Raw genomic sequence first — 25,481 nt, forward strand, 5'->3', positions numbered from 1 at the left:
CTAGTACAAATGCACAGTGCTCACTTTTATTTGTCTACATTTAAAAATGACATCAGTTTGTGCCTTATATTGTGATCTCACATAGCAGATTATTATTATTATTACAGACAGATGTGACACATAACAAATACATGATGCATGCATGTTTTGACACAGCTTTAATCGTCTTTTTGATTATTTCACGAGTCAATTGACGTCAAAACACGCCAAATTTGCACACCGCGAGCACAGTACAACGGCTGACAGGACAGGAAAGTTAGTTTTACTGACATTTGGCCTGACATCTCATCTTACCGAAGATAGCCAACTGATGTAGGACAACGCACGCTTGTTTCTTTGACTGCACACTAGCGACGGTCGTGCAACCCACCAGTTGAGAAACATTGGCTGCATTCCAAACCGCATACTTCCCTACTATTTAGTATGGGAAAAAGAGTAGGCGAGCGAAAAAGTATGTATGAATCCAAAAGAGTAGACGAGAATTACCTGGGTGACGTACTAATTATCGCGAGATTCAGACTTAAGTATGTTCCAATATGCCTACTTTCCTACTATATAGTAGGCGAAAACAGTACGTGAAGGAAGCAGTACGTTCGAAACATCAGTATTCATAAAAGAGTAGGCGAGAAGTTCCCTGATGGCTTACTGCTTCCAGCCAGATTTTTGAGTGCAGTCCGATGGATACTCTTCTATCCCAGGAGGCCACGCGAGAGCATACGTCATTATCAAACATCACGGAGATCAGCGACGCGCGGGGTTTCAAATGTGAGTAAACACGGTTCCTTGTGTTAAAATTGCATGTGTTAAACTAGGCTACTATAGAGTAAACGTTTTAACTGTTGAAGGTGTAAAGGAGTTAGACAGTATACTATTGTGATTTGGCAGTAAAAACACGTTTTATTATGTATAACGTTAGCTCTAGCTGACAGGAGCTCCAGTAAGGACACGTAAGTTCCCAGATAGCAGACCGATGTCGATTCAACGTTGATTTTTAGTTGTAAAGGTTAGTATCAATCATCAATCAAATTTCAACGTTGAATCAACTTCAGAACGTTATTACACCGAAAATAAAACATCGATTCAACATTGAAATGCGGTTGAATGGCGTGTCTGACGTTGATTCAACGTTAATTCGATGAGCAAAACGTACTCGGTTACTAACGTAACCTCGGTTCTCTCTAGGAGAGGGAACGAGTACTGCGTCGATTAGCGACGCTACGGGAAAGATATTTCTTTTTCGAGATTGAAGCCTAAAAATTAATCCTTAATTTTGTAAATATGTAAAACGCTTTTCTGTAGCATACAACCTTAGGCGGAGCAAATAACGCGCGCCCATTGGCTGCTCCGCCAGAAAAGCACAGCCTATGCGAGGCCAGTGACGCTGACCAATGAGGGCGCATCGCGCCCTTCTGCGTCATCTCCCGCCGAAACGGGCGTGGCCTAGGTCTATAAATACCAAGCATAGCTGTTACCACTCTGATTTTCGTCACAGAAGCGACACAGCGTGGGCACGCACGGCATGAGACGCAGTACTCGTTCCCTCTCCTAGAGAGAACCGAGGTTACGTTAGTAACCGAGTACGTTCTCTTACGTAGAGTTCTCCCCTACTGCGTCGATTAGCGACGCTACGGGAACCTCTGTAAGACGCCGTGCGTGCTCTTGGACCGACACAGACACCCGAGGGCGTACGCGCCCTGGCATACAAGCGCCTACACCAAGAGTATATATATATATATATATATATATATATAGGGAGAGCGGCTAGAATTAGCATCATCCCTTTATAATAGTGCCCCCAAGGGCATAATAACATATATATGTAAATATTAGATATATATGAGAGGTCATAGCATGCTCATGGGACACATTGTCAGTGAGTGATGCTTAAAACATTGGGGTGACCTGGGCCGCAGCGCGGGGCAGGAACACCATACATAGTCTTCTAGACCGAGAGCAGTTTAGCCTGCAACGCAGGAACCTCTAGGTTATAGAACCTTATAAATGTAGACGGGGAGGCCCAGCCTGCCGCCATACAAATATCTTGTAACGAGATTCCGCTATACCAAGCCCACGAAGAGGCCATGCCTCTCGTAGAATGTGCTCTGATGCCCAGGGGGCATTCCAAACCTCTAGATGCGTAGGCTAGCGCAATGGCATCCACTACCCATCGAGATAGACTCTGTTTCGTCGCGGCTCGCCCTTTAGAGCGCCCACTAAACGAAACAAAGAGCCCCATTCTGAGACCCCAGGAAGTCTTTCCCATGCATCTGCACGCGTGACTAGGGGTTGAATGTAATCTGGGCCCTGGTCGCGAAATGGCGGCGACACGAGAGCAACCGTGTGCTGTAACATGGACGCCGTGGCGTCTGAGGCGGGGGGCATGCTTAACACAGGGCGAGCCCCGTAGGGCTCGTTATATTTGTGAATAAATGTGGGCGCGTGGTAGCGGGCACATTTATAACACCGGGAATACTGTGTTTGTGAACTGACTGACCGTTCGTTGGTTTCGTTTTTACAGAGACCGCGGAACGTGCAGTGTGTAGTGGTTGTGGGCACTGGACAGTGGGCACGCTCACTACATGTAAAGCACAATCGACATGAGTCAATTTTATGTGTGCAAACCCTGTGTTGTACGGGCTGTGCTTGCACGGGTTGAAAAACCGGGCTCTGGTCGCGAAATGGCGGCGACACGAGAGCAGTCGTGTGCTGTAACATGGGCGCCATTACAGCGTGATGCGGGGGCGCGCTTAATCGAGCGGGCAGCCCGCGCGCGCTCAGCTCTCTCAGCTGAGAGAGAGAGCGCGCGGTGCGAGCCCCGTACGGCTCGGCATGTTTGAGAATACATGTGGGTGCGTGAACGCGGGTACATTTATAGCACTGGGGAGTACTGTCTATTAGAACTGACTGACCGTGCATCGGTTTCGTTTCATAGAAAACGTGTGACATGTAGCTTGTAGTGATTGTGGGCACTTGAAAGCGGGCACGCTCACTACATATGATGCACAATCGAAAGAGTCGATTTTATGTGTGCAAGCCCTGTATTGTGTGTACGAATGGGCACTGGTCGTGGGCATACAGTTACACACATTACATCATCGGCTGTGGCCGGGACACCGTGTAGCACAGAGAGTACTGTCTATCAGAACCGACTGACCGTGCATTCGTTTAGTTTTTACAGAAACCACGGGACATACAGTGTGTAGTGATTGTGGGCACTGAAAAGCGGGCACGTTCACTAACTTACATGTGACGCACAATCGACAGAGTCGATTTTATGTGTGCAAGCCCTGTATTGTGTAGGGCTGTGCTTGTGTGTACGAATGGGCACTGGGCCGTGGGCATTACGGATACACACATTACACCATCGGCCGTGGCCGGGACACCAGAAAATACATTTTCAGATTTACCTGGGGCGTCGTGAAAACGGCGTTTGTGTGCAGGCAAACGGGCATTGATGCCGATTTGGTGACTGCAAAATACACTGGCACGGTCGCGTATGTTGGGACTGTGCGAGCGAGACATTTTTGTGAAATCCGGCCGCGGCGGGATTTTAACACTGTAACGTTAGCTTTCCTCGAAGCAGAAGTGCGCATCCTGGCTGAAAAACGGGGCTTTCCGGGACTCTGCGATTTCTTCGTGAATTCAGGAAGAAAAAGGTGCGGGTCGCGAGGACGGTAACGTACGTTCCTCTGCAGAAAAGCAGCCATCCAGCCGGTAAGCGCATCGATGCTGGTCTTTCTCCGTCGACGCTCACGAGCGGCGGGGGAGGGGAGATCCTCGGAGCTCGCCCATCCCTTGCTACCCGAAGCGAGGAGAGAATAGCAGTCGTCCTCCACAGACGCGGCTTCACCCTCGTCCATGACGGACGCGGCGGCACACAGCGGCCCTTGTCCGTCGGTCAGAGAGTCCAGCGAAGCGGGCGGAGAAGCTGGCGGCAGCAGCGGCGAGCACCTCGTGGTGGAGGGAGGTTCCGGGCTCCGCTGAGCACGGCGCTTTTCACGGCGCGGCACTACAGCGGGCGGAAAGATGCAGCTTCAGTAAATGAACCCCAGGCGAGTCCGCAGAGTCACCGTAGGCATCAAATCACAGTGATGGCAGCCGCCATCGACGAGAGCTGAAGCTGTGTGATCCTCACAGGCAGGAAACACAAACACGTGGTCCCCGTCGCTGAGCGGGGCTCTACACGAGCCACAGGAGGTGCGAGGCATCTTGAAAAAGACGCTCGGCTCTTTTAGTGGTGGAAAAACTGTGTGTCGCGACGGCGAACACACACACAAAACACACACACATAATGTAAAGGATATTCCACGCCGGAGAAGCGCAGCAGGGAACGGCGGCTGAAGGCGGCGATGACCAGCGGCTTCAGGTAAGGGCTCGTCCTGCTGAGGTGCTGTATCAGACGGCTGTGGTGGCTCGAATCCGGTCCTACGATGCGTGTAGCTTCGTGAAGAATAGAAAATCAGAGTGGTAACAGCTATGCTTGGTATTTATAGACCTAGGCCACGCCCGTTTCGGCGGGAGATGACGCAGAAGGGCGCGATGCGCCCTCATTGGTCAGCGTCACTGGCCTCGCATAGGCTGTGCTTTTCTGGCGGAGCAGCCAATGGGCGCGCGTTATTTGCTCCGCCTAAGGTTGTATGCTACAGAAAAGCGTTTTACATATTTACAAAATGAAGGATTAATTTTTAGGCTTCAATCTCGAAAAAGAAATATCTTTCCCGTAGCGTCGCTAATCAACGCAGTAGGAGAGAACTCTACGTAAGAGAACGATGTTGTTTCAATGACACGAGAAACGTTGTTTCCACATTGATTCGATGTCAGTTTGCTATCTGGGTTGGATTTACATAAACCATAAACATCTTAAAGACGCTTATTTTAAACGTCTATTTACATCTGACAGGAACATCTTTTATAAGTATTGCAGAAGAGCACATCACAACATGAAATATACATCTGAGTGATATGTGTGCTATTATGTAGAACATATCTATAAAGTAACTAAACATAAGTTATCTATTTTATTTGTCCATTAGTACTGTTGATAAATTGAGGAACATGTATGTTGGATAAAAAGTTAAAACAACCTCAACATGTAAATGTAGTGTTGAGCTCATAAATCACAGAGGTTATGGGAGTCTTGTCTGGATGTTGCAGGGACAGAAGAACAGATGTGGGTTTATCCGGTGGAGAGAGGCTCATGAAGCTGATGCTGTCATCAAAGGCTTTGAGTGAGTATACTACAGAAATTAATAATAATTTAAATATTAAGTTGTAGTTTATTTTAATTATTGTAATTTCAAACAGAGTTATTACAGCACCTTTCTGATTCTTGATTTCTGTGTATTTGCTGCACAGCTGTTGTGGTGGAGCAGGACCTGCAAGGACAGATGATGGCGGCATTTGTGGAAAAAAAGCGTTCTTGTCTGCTAAATAATACTGAAATCAAATGACATTGTGCTGTTAAAACTACTGCTTTTGTGTTATGTTTGTGCATTTTTGTAGGATCTGAATTGTCAGCAGACTGGTGTGAGCACTGAGGATGAGGAGCACAGAGCTGAATCCTGGAGATGGTGCCATGTATGAGTCCCTCCATCACTCCACCGGCCCTTACGAGTCCCTCCATCCCTCCACCGGCCCTTATTGCCTCAGATTGTGAAGCACAACACATCACGCAACAACCTCCGGCACTCCGGCACGGCTCACCTCTGGCGGTCCGCTGGTTCATCAGAATAAAGCCGCAGAATGGGAACCGCTGTGTTGAGATGGCAGTAGATGTGGTTCAGTGCCTGTAGCCTATATATACATGATTGTAGTTTGAATAAAGCTTTGTTTCATGTGTTGACTTGCATTTGTTTATTGTGTGATGGTGACTTTCATTCATTCATTTACTCCTTTATTAATATTTATCATTGTTGTCAGTAAATAAAATATCATTATTTAATTAATTGTTTGAATGAAAATGTAGATATGTTCACAATATACACATCTAGAGTGTATTCATGCATAGCTATGTCATATGACATACATTACATTTTGTTTGTTTTATTGATTTTTTTCAGTAAAAAGTAATATAATTAAGTATCAGTCAGTATTTCTCACGGTAAGCCACTTTTGCTTGTGGATGAAAATGTTTGGATATAAAATAAAGAAATTAACAACATATTCAAGAGATGACAATTTTGGGATTTCGTAATAAAAATAAATAATATCGTTAAGGATAAAACGGTGGGTCACATAAGTAGGGTTAAATATAAGAACTTAAATCAACCCTAAATGTATCCTCAAAATAAATGGGCAGCAGTTTCTTTAAAAAGACCCTAAAATGACCCTAAAGTTTAATCAATATCAGGATATTTACAGATAGATGAATTAAACGTGTCGTTCAAATCTTTTAAGTTGTTGCACTTGTGATAACGTGTCGTAGGTCACATAATAACGTCAACATGGCAGATATCCGGTTCGCATTCATACTTAACGAGATTTGGCTATAAAGTACCTACTCTTTTAGCGCTCGTTAAGTAAGTACTTATTGAAATTAAGTACCTCATTGAGTATGCGGTTTGGAATGCAGCCATCAATTGACAAATAACGTTTACCGAGCCCGCTGAACCTGATCGAAACCATGTTAGATTTGTCTGATTTTGGCTACTTTAAACCTGCTCTGAATCTCGGAGTTTGTTTAACTAGCTTCAAGCAACATGATGTGACAACTGTAAACTTCCAATCTGAAGTGAGCATATCTTTGGGAACTCTCGAGGGAACGGAGCAAACTGTCTCATAATATCCCACATAGCAAATGTTTTCTGGCCCAGCTCCGGGCCAGACAATCACTTTTCCCTTGGCCCAAGTACCGCAAAGAATGACGGCCCTGAACTGGCCCAGAACTGGATTAAAGACAAGGGTCACACATGGGCCATAACTGGCCCAAATCTCAGCCAGTTAATCACCATTAATCACCAACTGGGCCAAAACAGGTTTTATTATTAGTACCAATTCTCAGCCACAAGTTAACCAAATCAACACCACCCTTTAACCAGAAACCCCAAAACTGAGCCATATCCCAGCCTAATCTTACTCAAACCATGTGAACAAAAAGTCAGAAAAATTCAATTCAATTCAATTTAAATTTTATTAAACAATAACATAAAAATGATTACACGTAGAATGGTGTAACAGTGTGAAGACTGTAGTAATGCACAAGCTAAAAAAAAAAAAAAAAAAGACAGCTAGAAATGTGCAACTGTGCTGCCTGAGCTATCTAACTAAATTAATCAAAAATTGATCTAGCACTGATATTTTAACATTATAGTATAATTTCCATTATTATTATTATACATTACATTATTTACATAATATAATAAGTGGGAGAAAGTTGAACGGTGTTGCCTGAGCTAATTAAATGAATCTAAAATGAATCTAGCACTCATATTTTAAAGGGCACCTATTATGGAATTTTGAAATTTACCTTTCATGTAGTGTGTAACATAGATCTAAGTAAACAAAAACATCCTGCAAAGTTTGAAATATGAAAGTGCACCGTATATAAAGTTATTGTCTTTCAAAAGTAAGAGTCGACTCGGAGTCATTTTTATGAATCGTTAGAAGACCGAAGCTTTTTCTCTGACTAGATGACGTCAACTTGTCAAGTTATTTGAATACGATACGCCCACTTATTGCGCTCCAAGGAAAACTTGAAAACGTCATGGCGACGAGACGCTGTGTTCTAAAGTGCGATCTGCCCAAGGAGGAGCATTTGAAGACTAAGTGGCTAATTCATACAACTATACCACAGAAGTATAGTCCGAGCCTTGTGCTTTGCTCGCGCCATTTTGAAGACGATTGCTTTACCAACTTAAATGCAGTCAAACTTGGATTCGCGAGTCGGCTGATATTGAAGGAAGGTTCAGTTCCAAGTGTATTTGCATCAGCTTCCTTCTCCGTATCACAACCTGTAAGTGTTATTAATAATTAATTCTTGCTTTTATGTTTTATGTAGCATGCTTAATAATTATTTTGTTTGTTGTGTAAGCACCGTTTAGCTTCTAGGTCTTCAATGACAATTGTATTGAGATATGTGAAGTGTTTGTCGTTGTTTTCGGAGTTGTCTTACCTCGTAGTAACATATAACTGCATATTTTGTTGTTGTTGTAAAAACGTTATGTTTATGCATCGGGCTAACGCAAACAAAGACTGATTGTGCTTTTATAATATGAACTCTGGGCTATGCTCGCTAACATAACATTAAATTCTATATCTTATTTTTAGTTTTTTACTACAAACTACAAAGCAGTGGACTATAATCATTATTATAACACAATTTAATTGATAAAAGCATCATTGTACTCCGTGTTAAACAATAAGTATTATCTAATATCTCTGTAAACACTGCTGGGTCATCTGACCAATCAACGCAGATTAGCGTCGCGCAAAGGAGGGGTTTTGAAAATGAGTCGTTGAACGAATCATTTGGGAGTCGGTGAGCAAATCAGGTAAAAATAAATGCATATTATACGACAACAAAAGTGTTTTTTGTCATTGCATGCATGTAAAACTGTTGTTGGGGACTCCCAAACCAACATTAGGAACATTTTAAATGTCATAATAGGTGCCCTTTAACATTATAATATAATTTACATAATTAATATTATTATATTATATTATTTACATACTATGATAAGTGGGAAAAGGTGATCCTATTTAGGAGGACTGTCCTCAGGAACTAAAGTAGAGTTCTGCAGCCCCTCTTTCCTCCTCAATCGCTCTCTTCTTCCTCCATCGCGATCAGGAGCAAGCTGAAGCCATCTTTGAATCGTTGCTTCAATCTCCTGATCGGTGGCGTGTTGCGTCAGGCGGTTTTTTCTCACAGCAGCTAAAAGACAAAATACAAAATGAATAATACAAAATTAACAAATACATATAGAAACATTCATCCACCTACTGTACATAAATTTAGGTAACAAATTAAAATAAGGTTGCTTTGGTTACATTTTATACAGAAAATGATTGCTTATGTGGCACTATTGATTGACTAACTGGCTTGTCAGACAAAAACTTAAAAATGTGTATATGGAAACTGTGGTGTAAACAGTAACCAATGAACTGTTCAAGTACTGTGTCACAGGTCGAGGTGGGCCAAGCCAGACTGCACCCACCCCTAGACCAGGATCACCCTGAGGAGCGTGTCAAAGGAGGAGGCCGGAGACAAGAATAAAAGAATAACAACTTTATTTAATGTTTAAAAGCAATTTGAAAATCCTAATCTAAAATCTTCTTCTTTCCTTTCCCAGGAATCCGAGGCAACACCGTGGTAAGTCTATGGACAGGTAGGTATCACAGGTGAGTAGGTAGGACAGGGCTCGCTTCCTTCTGGCGCTGGTGCCAGACTCACAACGGTAAGTGACGAACAGGTGAGTATCCCAGGTGAGTAGACGGTCGGAGCTCACTTCCTTCTGGCGCTGGTGCCAGACTCACAGTGGTGAGTGACGAACAGGTGGGTATCCCAGGTGAGTAGACGGTCGGGGCTCACTTCCTTCTGGCGCTGGTGCCAGACTCACAGTGGTGAGTGACGAACAGGTGGGTATCCCAGGTGAGTAGACGGTCGGGGCTCACTTCCTGCTGGCGCTGGTGCCAGACTCACAGCGGTGAGTGACGAACAGGTGGGTATCCCAGGTGAGTAGACGGTCGGGGCTCACTTCCTTCTGGCGCTGGTGCCAGACTCACAGTGGTGAGTGACGAACAGGTGGGTATCCCAGGTGAGTAGACGGTCGGGGCTCACTTCCTGCTGGCGCTGGTGCCAGACTCACAGCGGTGAGTGACGAACAGGTGGGTATCCCAGGTGAGTAGACGGTCGGGGCTCACTTCCTTCTGGCGCTGGTGCCAGACTCACAGTGGTGAGTGACGAACAGATGGGTTTCAGGGCTACAACAGACTTAAGTCACAAGCTGAGCGGGCCTTCACTGGAACAGCCGGAATCAACACTTCAAATAGAGGTGAACAGCTCTCACATGGGTGGCGGGAGACAGAGTCACAAGCGGAGCAGGGCTTTCACTGGAACAGCCGGAATCAACACTTCAAATAGAGGTGAACAGCTCTCACATGGGTGGCGGGAGACAGAGTCACAAGCGGAGCAGGGCTTTCACTGGAACAGACGAAATCAACACTTCAAATAGAGGTGAACAGCTCTCACATGGGTGACAGGAGACAGGGTCACAAGCGGAGCAGGGCTTCCACTGGGACAGACAGCATAAAACTTCAAGCAGAGGTAAACAGTTCTCACGTGTGCTGCCGGGGGCAGAGTCACAAGCTGAGCGGGGCTTTCACTGGAACAGACAGCATACAACTTCAAGCAGGGGCAAACAGTTCTCATGCGTGGTGTGCACACGGGGGGCTTTTCCTTCTGACATCCAACAGGTGACTACAATCGATCTCACTAGGCTCTTATGATGAACGGTAGACCAGCATGACACATGGGGAGTGCACGGCGATAAAATATAAATCTTCCACACACACACGACAGTCCAGCTCCAAACATGCAACGTGATGGGAAACGTCAATTTCAGCACTACAAATCCACTCTTCAAAGTGCAAAATAAGGCCAACACTCACCCAGAGGTCTCGATCTGAAGAGCCGATGATAGTCAGAGTTGGGACAGATGTGGTGAATAATTTCCTCACCACTACAAGCGGGCTTCACTTCGCTGTTTTCAATGGCCGAGGGAGAGGCTAGAGATCGACAAGGAATCAGTATATTTCACTCAGTGCGATGTATACAACGTGATCCAAGCACTCCAAATCAGTATCCAATTTAGTGTAGAAAACATGCGTTTATGAGATTCAATTTGTCAATCACTCATCTCACTCTTTTCCAATCCAGGCGAACGAATTCCACTCTTCAAAACCGCCCTCGGATCCCACAAGCGACACTCCTCTTCTTTCACGATGATCCTTCAGCTGCAACACTCTACAAACGTCTCCCAATGGGAGAGAACCACACCAGATCGACGGGGGAAGACAAAGAAAACAACCAGCCCACACGGAGAGAGAACACTCCCGATCAACGGAGGAGAAAAACAACACCCAGCCTTCTTCTTCTTCTTCTTCTTTTCCTTTTTATGGCGGTTGGCAAACAACTTTTAAGTGTGCATTACCGCCACCTTCTGATATGGAGTGTGGATCACTATAGCCTTTACTCACTACTCTTTAAATATACAAATAAATACATAAATAAAACCAATAAATACCTACATAAATATCTAATAACATTATTAATATTAAAACATTATCACTCACATCATTATTATATACAACTTTCAAAAACACCTAAACTCATATCCTTCTAATAAGCCCTGTATTATTCAAAAACACAAATATCGCTCTATACCCTACACTCCCTGAATTCATTTGTAATATTTCCTTCATTTCAAATCTAATTTTTTCTTTACTTAACCAGTCTTTCAGCCTCATCCTTTCCTCCTTATACCTATGACAATCAATAATTACATGTTCTACTGTTTCATTAATATTACAGACCTCACACATCCCAGTTTCATGTTTCCCTATTATTTTTAGCGTACTACTTAATCCAGTATGCCCAAATCTCATTCTTGAAATAATGTCCTCTTCCCTTTTATTCCTATTACTTTCTCTCATGTCTCCTACCCTCTTTTGGATGCTGTAATACATTCTCGCTTTTGTTTCCATATTCCACTCCTCTTGCCACTTCTTTCTCATTTCGGCTTTGATTATACTTTTAACTTCCGCCTTACTATATCTTACTACCATATCTATCTCTGCTTTTTTGGTTGCATTTTTTGCATATTTGTCTGCCAATTCATTTCCATCTACTCCTACATGGGCTGGAATCCATATGAATTTTACTATTACCCCCACTCTATTAACTCTGAAAACAGTTTGGGCTATTTCCAACATAATATCCTGTCTTGCTTCTGATTTCATGTTCTTAATACTGGTTAACGCACTGCTTGAATCTGACCCTATTAACGCTTTTATTGGTTTATTATTTTCTACCCACTCAAGGGCTAAGAGAATGGCCAACATTTCTCCTGTAAACACTGACAATTTATCATTTACTCTCTTATTTAACATAACATTAATTTCTGGTATAATGAACGCAGCTCCTACTCTATTATCATCTGTTTTTGATGCATCTGTATATATCTTAGTAAACATAGAATACTTCTCCTCTAGATATCTGCTAACCTGACTCCTGTCAATACTATTCTCTTTTTTCCACTCTAAAAGGTGCAAATCTACCTCTAATTCCCCTAATAGCCAAGGTGGAACATTGGATAATGGCACAGTGGGGCTTACCATCATATTTCCTATCCCTATCTCATTTACAGCATCGCTTATTATCCAACCAAAACTCTTACTCTGTCGCCTTTCCTTTTCTTGACAAGGTTGTAGCACCTTCTGAGTCGGGTGTCTTTCCTTATGCCCTTTTAAATTTGCCCAGTACGTTAATGCTATCTGATTTCTTCTAATATCCAATGGCATCTCACTCATTTCCACTTGTAATGCTGCTACTGGGGTTGTTTTAAAAGCACCACAACAGAGTCTCAACGCCTGGCTTTGAATAACATCCAGCTTTTTTAATAATGTTCTCGAAGCAGACTGGTAAACTGTACATCCATAATCAATAACTGCCCTAATTAATCCAATATATACTGTTTTCAATGAGGTCCTACTTGCTCCCCACTCTCTACCTCTCAGACATCTTACTACATTTAGTATTCTTTTACATTTTTCAACAACTTTCTCAATATGTATCTTCCAGTTAATTTTTTTGTCAAACCATATCCCGAGATATTTAAAACATTCCACTCTCTCTAAATTTTTGTCATACAGTTTAAGTTGAATCTGTTCTTGATTTTTCCTTTGTGAAAAACAGACTACTTTGGTCTTTGCCACTGAAAACCTAAAACCCCATTCCATTCCCCAACTCTCTACTTTCCCAATTGCCTCTTGCATCTTCCTCACTATATATTTTATATTCCTTCCCTTTTTCCACATTACACCATCATCTGCAAATAAAGAAACACTTATAGATCTATCAACTCTACTAAACACTTCATTTATCATAATTGAAAACAAAACTGGACTAACTATACTCCCTTGAGGAGTTCCATTTTCCACTAAATACTTTGTACTCAATTCTTTCCCTATTCTTATTGCGATCCACCTATCCGTTAAAAAGTTTTTGATCCAACTATACATTCTACCTCTTATTCCCATCTGAAAAATCTTAATCATTAGTCCTTGTTTCCACAACATATCGTACGCCTTCTCAACATCAAAAAATACCGATACAATACTTTCTTTATTAATTTGAGCTTTCCTAATTTCACTCTCTAAACATATAGCCGGATCTATTGTGCTTCGTCCCTTTCTAAACCCACTCTGGTATTCCTTTATTAGTTCATTTGTCTCCAAATAATACTTTAATCTTTCATTTATCATTTTTTCCATAATTTTCCCTATATGTGAAGTTAAAGCAATCGGTCTGTAACTTTCTGCCAAACTCGGATCCTTACCTGGTTTACATATAGGGCCAATAATTGATTCTTTCCACTGTTTTGGCAAACATCCCACTTCCCAAACCTTATTATATAACTTTAATAACATTTCTTTACTCTCATCATTTAAATTTTTTATCATACAATAACTTATTTGATCATTTCCTGGTGTTGTTTTTCCCGAATTTCTTAAGGCATTATTCAATTCACCCATTGTAAACATCGCATTTATGATACTTCCATTATCCCCATCATCCTGCATTACTTCAACATTATCTCTTATTGTTTTCTCCCTCTGTATCTTTTCCTCATTACTCAAATTACCATTACTATGTATTTTAACAAATGTCCTTGCCAGCAACTCTGCTTTACCTTTGCTCTCTATTATTACTTCCTCTCCATCTTTCATTATAGGATAACCATACTCTCTTTTATTTCCTGACATTCTCTTAATCATACCCCATACTCTATCTAATGGTGTACTTCTTCCTAGAGATTCACAATACTTCCCCCAAAAGTTTTTCTTAACTCTCTTTATTGTCTTCCTTACTACAGCCTGCTTCCTCTTATATTCAATTAAATTCTGAAAGTTATGTGTTCTTTTCAGGATTTTAAATGCCTTATTTCTCTCTTTAATTACCTTTGTGCATTCTTGCGTCCACCACGGAACTATTTTCTTTCTATTACTGCCTCCTCTTTTTGGTATCGACTCTTTTGCTGCACCTAAAATAATACTACTTAATTCTTCATTCAGATCTTCAATTCCCTGATTTATACTAACCTCCTTTAATTTTTCTTTGGACAATATTCTAAACTTGTTCCAATCTGCTTCCTCAAATTTCCACCTACTTACTTTCTCTTCCTTTTGCATGTCCCTTTCTATTCCAATTTCTGTAAATATAGGATAATGATCACTCCCTATAGTGCTCTCTTTACTTACTTCCCAACAACTTATCCCTACCAAAGACTGGGACACTAATGTAAGATCTATTGCGGTCTCTGTACCCTTACTTAAATTTATCCTTGTACCAGATCCATCATTCAGACATACTAATTCCTTTTCATCCATTATCTCTTCTAAAATTTCTCCATTCCGGTCTTCTTTTTCACCCCACACCTTACTGTGTGCATTAAAATCCCCGCACCAAATAATTTTTCCTCTCCACTCCTCCAGTATTGATTCTAGTTGTACTCTCTCTAGTTTTTTACATGGGTTATAAAAGTTAATCACTTTAAGCTTTTCTTTCTTGTTCCATATTTCAATAACTATTACCTCTAATTCTTGTAATGTTTTTAACCTCCTATATACTATACCCTCTTTAATAAATATTGCACACCCTCCTCCAATTCCATTTCTTCTATCTTCACGTATGGTATTATATCCTTTAATAATGAAATCCAGATTAGGTTTGAGCCATGTTTCTTGAATGCATATGATATCCGGTTTCTTTCCTACTTTATCAACATATCTCTTAAACTCAAATCCATTTGCTAACAAACTTCTAGCATTCCATTGAACTACCAACATTAAGTTATGCTTTGAGAAGCTGTATCTGCATTCCCTTCTCCGTGGTTAAGGTCAGCATGTATCTTTTCCCATGACAAATCTTTCATGTTTAGGAATTTAGCAGCTGCCTTAACTATGATTTTAATCTTCTCTGTTTTTGTTTTTGCTTGTTCTGAGCAGTTGATGACATATGCTACAAAAAGCACTATCCTATCCATTGATATTCCTGTATTTTCCTTCTCTGACCCCGTTCCTTCTTTAGTTGTACTAATATCTTCTTTTCCTCTTTCATTATTACATATTTTCACAGCCTCTGCGTATGTTACTTTCTGATTTGATTTTACTTTTTGAACCTCTACTGCCTTTTTCCGGACTTCACATCCCCCATACGCTGCTGTGTGGTTCCCTCCACAGTTGCAACACTTTATTGTTACATTACTCCCACATTCTCCATACGCATGTTCTCCTCCACATCTACCACATCTCTGTTTCCCTTTACATACATTTGCAGTATGTCCATACCGCTGACATTTGTAACATCTTAATGGAGGAGGTACATATTCTCTGACGGTAAAGCTCATATATCCTACCATCACTTTCATAGGAAGCATCTCATCTTTAAACTGTAGCAGTATGGATTCACTATCAGTTTTTTCTCCATTTCTGAAAGCCTGCATACGAGTGATTTCTGTGATCATTCCTCCTTTAATCACTTTCCTTAGTTCTTCCAGATTCTCTTCTATGGGAATTCCTGTTATCACTCCCCTAGATCCTCTCTTCTCACCAATTATTCTTTTCTCCACTATTTCTTTTTTACATACTGATTGCAGTTTCATAGTTTTATTTTTCTGCTCAGCATTTTTGCATTTCACCAATAGACTCCCATCACGCAACACCTTTGCCATTTCTATTTCCCCAATTGCTTTCTTCAATCCAGTTGTCAGAGTGATCGGGCTAACTGATGTAATTTCATTCCCCACTTTAAATTTAAGAATGATCTTAAACTCTTCCATCATTATCTTTTTCCTTACTTCTCGACTTTCTTCATCCTCTTCCAATGCTCTTTTATTTATCATCTGACTATTCCTATACTCTTTTTTCCCTCCTCCTTTCCTACTTGTACTCTTTTCCCAACCCATCTGCATATCTTCATCCTCTGAACATCCACTATAGTTTGCCATTCTGATCCAGTCACAAATCAGATTATGCCATGAACCCGCAAACAAAACAAACTAAATAAGCGTATTGCAACAAAGAAAAAAGAAAAACCTTCCTCTTCAGCAATATTTAGCCGCTCAATCACTCGTTACGTGGGACGCTGCTCCACATCCGGCCACGTCCGCTCAATACGTCCGAGTCCAACACCCAGCCTTCTCTTCCACTTGTGTTTTATTCTCTCAAAATGCTGGCGTGGCTTCAATCAGGCACTCAGAGTGAAGTCCCCACACCTGTTGCCAATCTGCCGTTTAGTTGTCATGACAACAGACACACACACCGGCCCGGGGACAGTGTTACACTGAAAGTGCCCCGGCGGGAACACTTCTCTTGTGAAATCAGTTCCGGGGATTATTTGTCACCCCGTGACAACTGATAATGTAACGCATTCAAAGCATAAAATCTTATTTTCCCTTAAAAAAAGCGCATTTAATAATCTTAAACAGTTGCTTAGCCTACTTATTGCATTGGTCATTTTAAACTAACAACGACCTCCTACAAATACCAAATGCATGTATTAGTAGCATTATTTATTTGCAAAGTATGCACAAATTAACATGTAAAAAGTATATTTATTAGGTAACACTTTACAATAAGGTTCATTAGTTAACATTAGTTAACTACACTAGTTAACATTAACTAATAAGGAACAGTAAGTTACTTATACAGCATTTATTCATCTTTTTTAATGTTAATTTCAACATTTACTAATACTTTATTAAAATCTTGTTTACATGAGTTAAAACACTGTGAACTAACATGAACAAACAATGAACAGTAGAGATGCACCGATTGATCGGCTGGTGATCGGAATCAACCGGTTTTCACGTGATCGGCCGTGATCGGTGACCGGCCGATCACTCTGACAAATGCCGATTTTAAAACCGGTCATATGCACTTTGCGCCGCTTCGGACATTCCGCGGGCCGGTCTAACGTTATTGCACCCGGTTCGCGTCTGTATTGGCATTCAGGGGCAGTGAATCAGCTATAGGCAAAAGTTAACTTCAATAAAGAACAAAGTGGCATCCGAGTTTGAAATCAAGTAACGTTAGCTGCTAACGTTAGGCCTAGAGAGAGAGAGTGAACTTCACTTACCTGAACACTGAACAGCAGTTGTCTGTTCTTCTTCAAACTTCAGCGGGAGAAATTTCAACCGACGCATCACGTAAACCTCATTCACCAATCAGAAAAGCTGCTGTTACCATGGAGATCGCGCCTGAATGAAGCTGTATATTTTTAAATAAACTGTTATTTAGAAAGAAAAAGAAGATGTTTAGTAAGTTTAAAACATGATTATGATGATTAAACTAAAACATATGGAAAACGTAGACTTTTGTATGTGGATTTTTATTACTATAAAAACAAATTAAAATAATTATTTTAAAACTAAATCATCATGTTAGGAAAATGTACATAGGCCTATTGTTAAATTTTATGATTATTACATTTTGTGAACATTGCTGAAAACAAAATACTATATTCATTATTCATATTTTTTTACACTGACTCGATTATTAGCTAGTTATTATTATAATTATTATTAATTAATCAAATATTTACATCTATTCAGAACGGGGAGGATAATCTTGCCTTGAAAATATAGTAGCAGTAATTATCCAGTACACAAGTATATGGCCCATAATAGCTACATTAATCTGGGCCACACATGCACAATAAGCTTGTCTGCTGTCATTGCATTGCCATCATTACCACACCTGGCCCATCTAACAGATGGCTGACATGGATCTGGGCCACACACCTTCAATCCACAATCGGCCCAAATTTGGTTTGCCGTCATTCATACAGTGCCATCACTGCCACACTTGGCCCACAGTTGGCTGACATGGATCTGGGCCACATACCTCCCATCCACAATCGGCCCAAATTTGGTCTGCCGTCATCCATACAGTGCCATTACTGCCACACTCGGCCCACAGTTGGCTGACATGATGCATGCCATTGCCGGCAACACGCCAGCAGTGCCATAATGAGGCCACATTTGGGCCAAGTCCGTTTGCTATGTGGGTAGGCTTGTTTGAGATGCGCCTTGCCTCGCCTGAAGTGTAGTCGAGAGTATGCGGCAGTTGTGAGGGGGAGGAGTGAAAAAAGCGCAGGCAAGCCAGACAGTTCTCTCTTCTCGTAGTGGATCTGACACCTGTGTGATCAAAAATGGATATCGCGGGATTCACGGAATTCACGCTTGTGCACAGTGTTGGTAATAAACTGGATGTAATTTAAGTTCTGTTGCTTTTATATGAAAATAAATATAATGAACAAGACACCCAAAGCACTTCAATCCCACTCCAAATAGGCTACGTGTTTATCAATCATTTTTTTCTTTAATACAGACGTGTTTTTATATAGGCCTATATAGCCTAGGCTATATATTTTTTTTTATATAAAATTACATAATCACATAATCCATAGAGATCGCACTGTCAGAGTTTGGGAATACTCACACATAATTTATACACATAAAAACACGAAATCAGAGTTTTAAATTCAAACATTTAAAAAAAGAACAATACATCACGGTTGTTTAAACCAATGAGCATTAAGCTGTGTCGTCAGCAAGTCGTTTCCCATCATGCTTTTGATCAGCGCGGTCGGTGGAGAGCAACTGCGCTCGACTGCAGAATCCGACAGGTGTGCCTTGCGCTCGCGAGAGATTTTTGACATACGTCAGCATGACATCAGAGCCAGGCGGAACGCAGTCGGACACATTTCTAACCGGCATGCATCTCGCTGTGATCACCGGTGATCGGTTCTGCGCAGATTTTGCTCATCTCAAACAAGCCTAATGTGTTCGTTTGGATCACAGCTGACCTGGCGAAGGGAGCGATGAAAAACAATATAATTTTTTTTCTTAGACCCTTCTTGTGGCGACCACTGTCTTTCAATGAAGCAATCCGTGTGGGAATTCACCCTATAAAATAAAATAAATGAAAGTGAAAGCAGGGAAATAAGCGACTCCATTCCGAGGCACTAAACCGTCAATTTTGAGTATTTACAAACCCGCTCATTCTGGGGTAAGTTCAGTGCATTTTTCTCCCTCATGCAAATATGCTATAGTCATAATTAGATCTGCTGTTTGAGTTTATGCTTTTCTTTAGGCTACATGGGATTTCAAATCATTTCGACAGAGTTGACCAAAATGACAGAAACGATCGAGTAAATAATAAATAAATTACTTTTGATACGTAAGCAACTCAAGTTTTTATTTAGATTTTTTTTTATATTGGCCTTATTAAAGTTGTAGACCGAAAGACGCCAGCTTATAATTATATCTAACGTTACGAATATTTCTAGATCATGTGACCTCAACAAAAATAAGAAATTTAGCCTACTGTGAGTTTGAAGATAGCCTAGCTATTTCTCTACCAGGACATTTTAATACATAAAGTCATAATTGTAGCCTACGTCCATTGTGAACACAATCAATGAACCAGTGATTGTCAATGTAGCCTTTATTGTAAAAACGCCAGAAAATGAGACGCACAATGTTGTCATGACGTGGTTTTACAAAAAGAAAAAAATAGAAGCTTCTGTTGAGGTAAACTGGGCACAGTACAAAGTCAGTGCTGAATACTGTACTTCTACAGCATCATATAGACCCTGACACTAGTATTACAGTTTTTTGGGATTGTTTAAGCACGATTTTCAAAACAGGGCCTGTGTTTTCAAAACACTACACACAATTAGCAGAACCACACACCCAATTAGCAAAACACTACAGATCCTTTGCATAATTAAACACACTTGTAAAAACTATACACTTCTGTTTAAAAACCACACTTTGTTACCATATGAAACACACACGTTTCACATTACTATACTCTGTTTGCACGAGTTACACTCTGCTGTGATAAACCTAAAACACTTTTAGCATTTCTACTTCCCTATGATTAGAGTAGGCTACCATCAACAAAGTACAAATATGATGTAAATTCACCAAACACTACACAAGACCAATGTTGCAGACTGAAGAAACTCATTTATTTCTCAACACGCCCAAAATGTTGACATGGAGATTCATAATACTGTAACAAAATGTCACTTTACGTATTGTACTGTAAGTTTACTGTAAAAAAATAAAATAAACTAGACATTGTCTCTTCGCCTAGCTGGATCTGGCCAGAGAATTTCATCGCAAGCAATGTTGCAATGTTGTCATTAGCAAGACACCTTGGAAAGACACATCTTGAATGACAATTGCATTGCTGCTACCTCCATCTGGTCACAGGCCTCCTCCATGGCTTGGATGAGGGGTACCTCAGCCTGGAGACGGAGATCATATACCTTCCACCGCCATGCTGAGAAAAACTCTTCTATAGGGTTGAGGAATGGAGAGGATGGTGGAAGATATAGGATGGTGAAATGTGGATGTTGGTGAAACCAGTTCTGAACCAGAGCAGAGCGGTGGAAAGACACATTGTCCCAGACAACAATGTATTGCATATGATCGATTATATTTGCTGCTGTTGCAGTAACGTTGTGCAATTGGTCCAAGAATGTAAGTATGAGTGCTGTGTTGTAAGGGCCCATATGGGCATGGCGGTGGAGGACCCCATTCTGTGTAATGGCTGCACAGTGTTATATTACCCCCACGTTGCCCTGGGACATTGACTATAGCCCTGTGGCCAATGATGTTTCTTCCCCTCCTTCGTGTTCTCGTCAGGTTGAACCCAGCCTCATCTACGTAAATTAACTCATGCTGGATCTCCTCTCCATCCATTCATAAAACTCTCTGAAGAACAGTGTCAGACAAAATTGTGTAGTTCAGTGTAGATCTAGTACCTATTTTCCAATCGAAATGTTCTTATCACACTTGCCACTGTGTATCGGCTTAGATTTGGCTGTACTCGCAGTCCAGCCTCCCTCAGCGTCAGGCCGTGGTTGACAACGTGGTCAACCAGTGTTGCGCAGATCTCATTTGTCAGATTCGGTCCTCTTTGAGCACCTTCTTGTCTTCCTCTTCCTCTACCTCTACCTCCAGCATGGCCTCCATCTCTTCCTCTTCCTCTGTTGATTCCTCTTCCTCCCCTTCCTCCTCCTTCTCCTTCTCCTTGTCCTCCTCCTTGTTCTCCTCATTCTCCTCCTCATCTTACTCTTTCTCTGACTTTCCATTGTGCTTGAAGACCGATGAACTCACCTGCTGCCTTTTATAGTGCTTATACACCTGATTGGTGTGTCTACAATTAAGCAAACAAGTGTTTGCACACCTGATGACTGTGTTGAACCAATTGGTTGGACGGTGCGGTAATTTGACAGTCAGTGCTTTGGTATTGCAAGGAAGTGACTTCATGATAGATTTTTGTGTGTAATGTATGTTAAGTGTGTTTAGTGTTTTGCAAATCACTGTGTGTAGAGTTTTGCAACAAGTGTGAGGTTGACAATGTGCTTATAGTTGTGCAAATATGGGCTGATGTTTTGCTTCTTGAGTGTAAGGTTTTGCTAATAGTGTACTACTTTTAATTTTAGTGTGTAAGCAATCCAAAAAAACTGTAAACTACCTGTAGCTACCAAACTTGTAGATTAAATCAACATGTATTATCACATAGGCTATACAGCATTTAAAACCGTTCAAGCTCCTGTATTCACACACTGTTGTGGAAAACCATTAAAAGCTAAATAGACAATAATAAATTGATGACTGTACCTGAGTATAGGCCTATTGCACTTAAGTTTAGCTCTAATACTGCTAAGAAAATTTGTTTTTTTTAGAATCCAAATTAGGATTATTTGGCTTGTAACACAAGTTCAAACCTTTTAATAAAAGAAGCCTACATAAATAACCATGTTTTGAAATTTTTATATAGAACTTAATGGCACTATAAATGTTGACTATCTTTAAATGTTAATGTTAATTTTCCACAGGTTCAGTTTAATTTAGTTTAATTGTATTAATGTTTTTAATCCCTCTATACCTCGTTTTATACTTCCTCATGGCCTCTTTTAAGGTTATACATAGAAAAAGAGTGTAAGTTGAATACATTATTGATAAATCAATATTGTAAATTAATAAATACATTAAAAAACACACACAGAGAATTGTAACATATTGTAATGAAGGCCGCCTTCACCGTGTACGTTGGTGTGACTGTGACTGAGTGTCAGTTCCTCTTTAGATGATGTGGTTTTGTCATGTGATGTGTCTTCCAGAATTACACAATTGAGTTCAGTGTCACATGTCTTCTGTAAGTAAAAGCAAATGCGTGTATAAGTGGTTATTAAAGGGGTACTATTATGTCATTTTACAAAGTCTTGATTTTGTTTTTGGGGTGTACTATGTTTTGATGCTTGATTGTTGATTGATTTCAATGAAGCCTCTAATTCCCAAAAATGAAATGTGCTGTGATTGGTTAGCTGGCCCAGGGTGTTGTGATTGGCAGCGCTTAGCGTGTGTTTGAGGAATGTCAAGCCCCTTCATATCCGCAAGCTCTACTCAGATAATATATTATATTATATTTGATATGATGATATTTTTACAATACCGATTTTCTAGTCGAAATGTTCTTATCACACTTGCCACTGTGTATCGGCTTAGATTTGGCTGTACTCGCAGTCCAGCCTCCCTCAGCGTCAGGCCGTGGTTGACAACGTTGTCAACCAGTGTTGCGCGGATCTCATTTGTCAGATTCTGTCCTTTTTGAGCACCTTCTTGTCTTCCTCTTCCTCTTCCTCTACCTCTACCTCAAGCATGGCCTCCATCTCTTCCTCTGTTGATTCCTCATCTGTTGATTCCTCTTCCTCACCTTCCTCCTCCTCGTTCTCCTGACTCTTTCCATTGTGCTTGAAGACAGATGAACTCTCCTGCTGCTTTTTATACACCTGATTGGTGTGTCTACAATTAAGCAGACAAGTGTTTGCACACCTGATGACTGTGTTGAACCAATTGGTTGGACGGTGCGGTAATTTGACAGTCAGTGCTTTGGTATTTGCAAGGAAGTGACTTCATGATAGATTTTTTGTGTGTAATGTATGTTAAGTGTGTTTAGTGTTTTGCAAATCACTGTGTGTAGAGTTTTGCAACAAGTGTGAGGTTGACAATGTGCTTATAGTTGTGCAAATATGGGCTGATGTTTTGCTTCTTGAGTGTAAGGTTTTGCTAATAGTGTACTACTTTTAATTTTAGTGTGCAAGCAGTCCAACAAAACTGTAATAAAATATTTCCCTTTAGAGTGGACTTTTAGCTTTGTAACCTGGCAGATCTTTTTTATGCTCAAACAGCAACATTTAACGCTAAAGTTTAAAAAGTGAAAAAGCATAATACAACCTCTTTAAGAACCCTGGTCCCCAACATAAAGAACCATTTCAGCATAAAAGGGTTCTTAAGGAGAATATGACTATATACTTTTTTTTAATTTTATATTAAAATTAACTGCATTTTTTACTTTATTATATTATGGGGAAGGTAATTCGATTGCAATGCAATTTAGATTAAGAGTAAGACTACTTACTACAGCGTCATTGTATTACAAAAAAACTTTTGTACTCTATATCTCCACATAAAAGGTCTGACATCAATCTCTCAACTCTTTTGAGAAGTGAGAATGGGAGAACCAGTTCTCTAAAATGAGTCTCCATGTCAAGAGAGAAGATGAGGACACTTCCTCTAAAATGAGTTCCCCATCTCCTGGATCAAGCTGTGTGTCTGTGAAGAGTAAATGTAGAGATGCAGTGACCTCTGACCCCAGGTAAGACACTAGCCATTTTAACATTTAGCAGACGCTTTTATTCAAAGCAACATTCCAGAAACCTGCAAACAATCTGCCAAAGGGTAATAATACTTATTTTACAGAATTAAGTTTACCTCACGTCTTAAAGCTGCCGTCGGCAACATTTTTTTGATCAAATTCAGTGAAATTGACACTGTAATCCGACAGAACAACATAAATAAGGTGGTTTTAGAAAAAACCCGAGCTTCTAACTCCACCTGGAGCGTGTTATTTTGTTTTGCAAAAATCCACCGTCCCGGATCATCGGGTCTAATCAGCGCAGGGGGGTGTGAGATCTGACTGTCAATCACAGGTCGTGCACAAATCACAGATCCCCCTCCCTCGCGCGGACGTTACAATATCACATGCACACGACACGCCTGAAGATTGTACGAAGCGTGATGGCAGAGAGAAAATCTAATAACAAGCTTCCAATTCCTCGGTTATTGCTATCTATGGATCGATTAGCCAGGGCAGCCGACCTCCGAGTCTATGGTGTTCATCGATGCTGAAGACGGACGCGTTCACAGAAAATCAGGTACACACGCACTGACGATGGGCGGGTGCTTGTTGGTAGTGGGGGAGGGGCATGTCCACTCAATCTGCCAGACTTGCCGACGGCAGCTTTAAATAAGTTATGTTACTCAGAGACTGACATATTTGACTTGTCAAAAAATTTACATTCAGATGTCACAAAATCATTAACTTGAAAATCAAGTTTTTTTTTCTTTTTTCGCCCCCCCTGAATCTGTTGTCCTGTTACTACCCCTTAGCAGGTGTGTGTGTGTGTGTGTGTGTGTGTGTGTGTGTGTGTGTGTGTGTGTGTGTGTATATATTAGTGCTTGGCAACGATTAATCACATCCAAAATAAAAGTTTGTGTTTCCATATTGAATGTGTGTGTACTGTGTATAATTACACATATGCATGTATTTTATTTATTTTTATATTTACACGTATATACTGTATATATAATTTATATTGCATATAAATGTAATATTGTATATATAAATAACACAGTTTTCTTAAATATATACATGCATGTGTGTGTATTTATATATACAAAATAATTATACACAGTACACACACACATATTATGTAAACACAAACTTTTATTTTGGATGCGATTAATCACGATTAATCATTGCCCAGTATATATAATAATCTTACACTTTTTCTTACTTTCATCTGTTTTCTGGCCTATATTTTTTTTTTGAAACTTTGTATTACATCATTTCCATTTCTCATGTTACTGCCCCCTTAAAGCCCCGATATACTTACAAAGTTATTTTCCCATTCTCTGCTCAGGATTTAACATTTTAAATAGGTGAACAAAGGTATACTGTTTTGGTGTTTAGATGAGTATTTACATATGATGCATGTTATGCTCTCAGTAACACAAAAAACACACAACAAAAATTACAGTTGTGATCAAAAGGGCAGAACAGGAAAGCACAGGGATGGGAATATGTTTACACCAGCTCTGAAATTCAGTGTATCCATCTTT

The 25,481-nt window shown here is 40.6% G+C and overlaps 1 protein-coding gene and 1 long non-coding RNA gene across 2 annotated transcripts in view; one reads left to right on the forward strand and one right to left on the reverse strand.

Annotated features, from left to right (window-relative positions):
• The window catches only part of LOC307001029 (deoxynucleoside triphosphate triphosphohydrolase SAMHD1-like), a 138,456-nt gene that overhangs the window by 63,474 nt on the left and 49,501 nt on the right, over positions 1 to 25,481 (reverse strand). The gene's annotated exons all lie outside the window — the stretch shown is intronic.
• Positions 637 to 5,559, forward strand: LOC307001050. Its single transcript, XR_013798155.1, has 3 exons — positions 637 to 765; positions 5,155 to 5,228; positions 5,503 to 5,559. It is a non-coding gene; the product is annotated as an uncharacterized lncRNA (long non-coding RNA).

Source organism: Phoxinus phoxinus (genome assembly GCF_949152265.1).
Source record: "Phoxinus phoxinus genome assembly, chromosome: 6".
Lineage (NCBI taxonomy): Eukaryota > Metazoa > Chordata > Actinopteri > Cypriniformes > Leuciscidae > Phoxinus > Phoxinus phoxinus.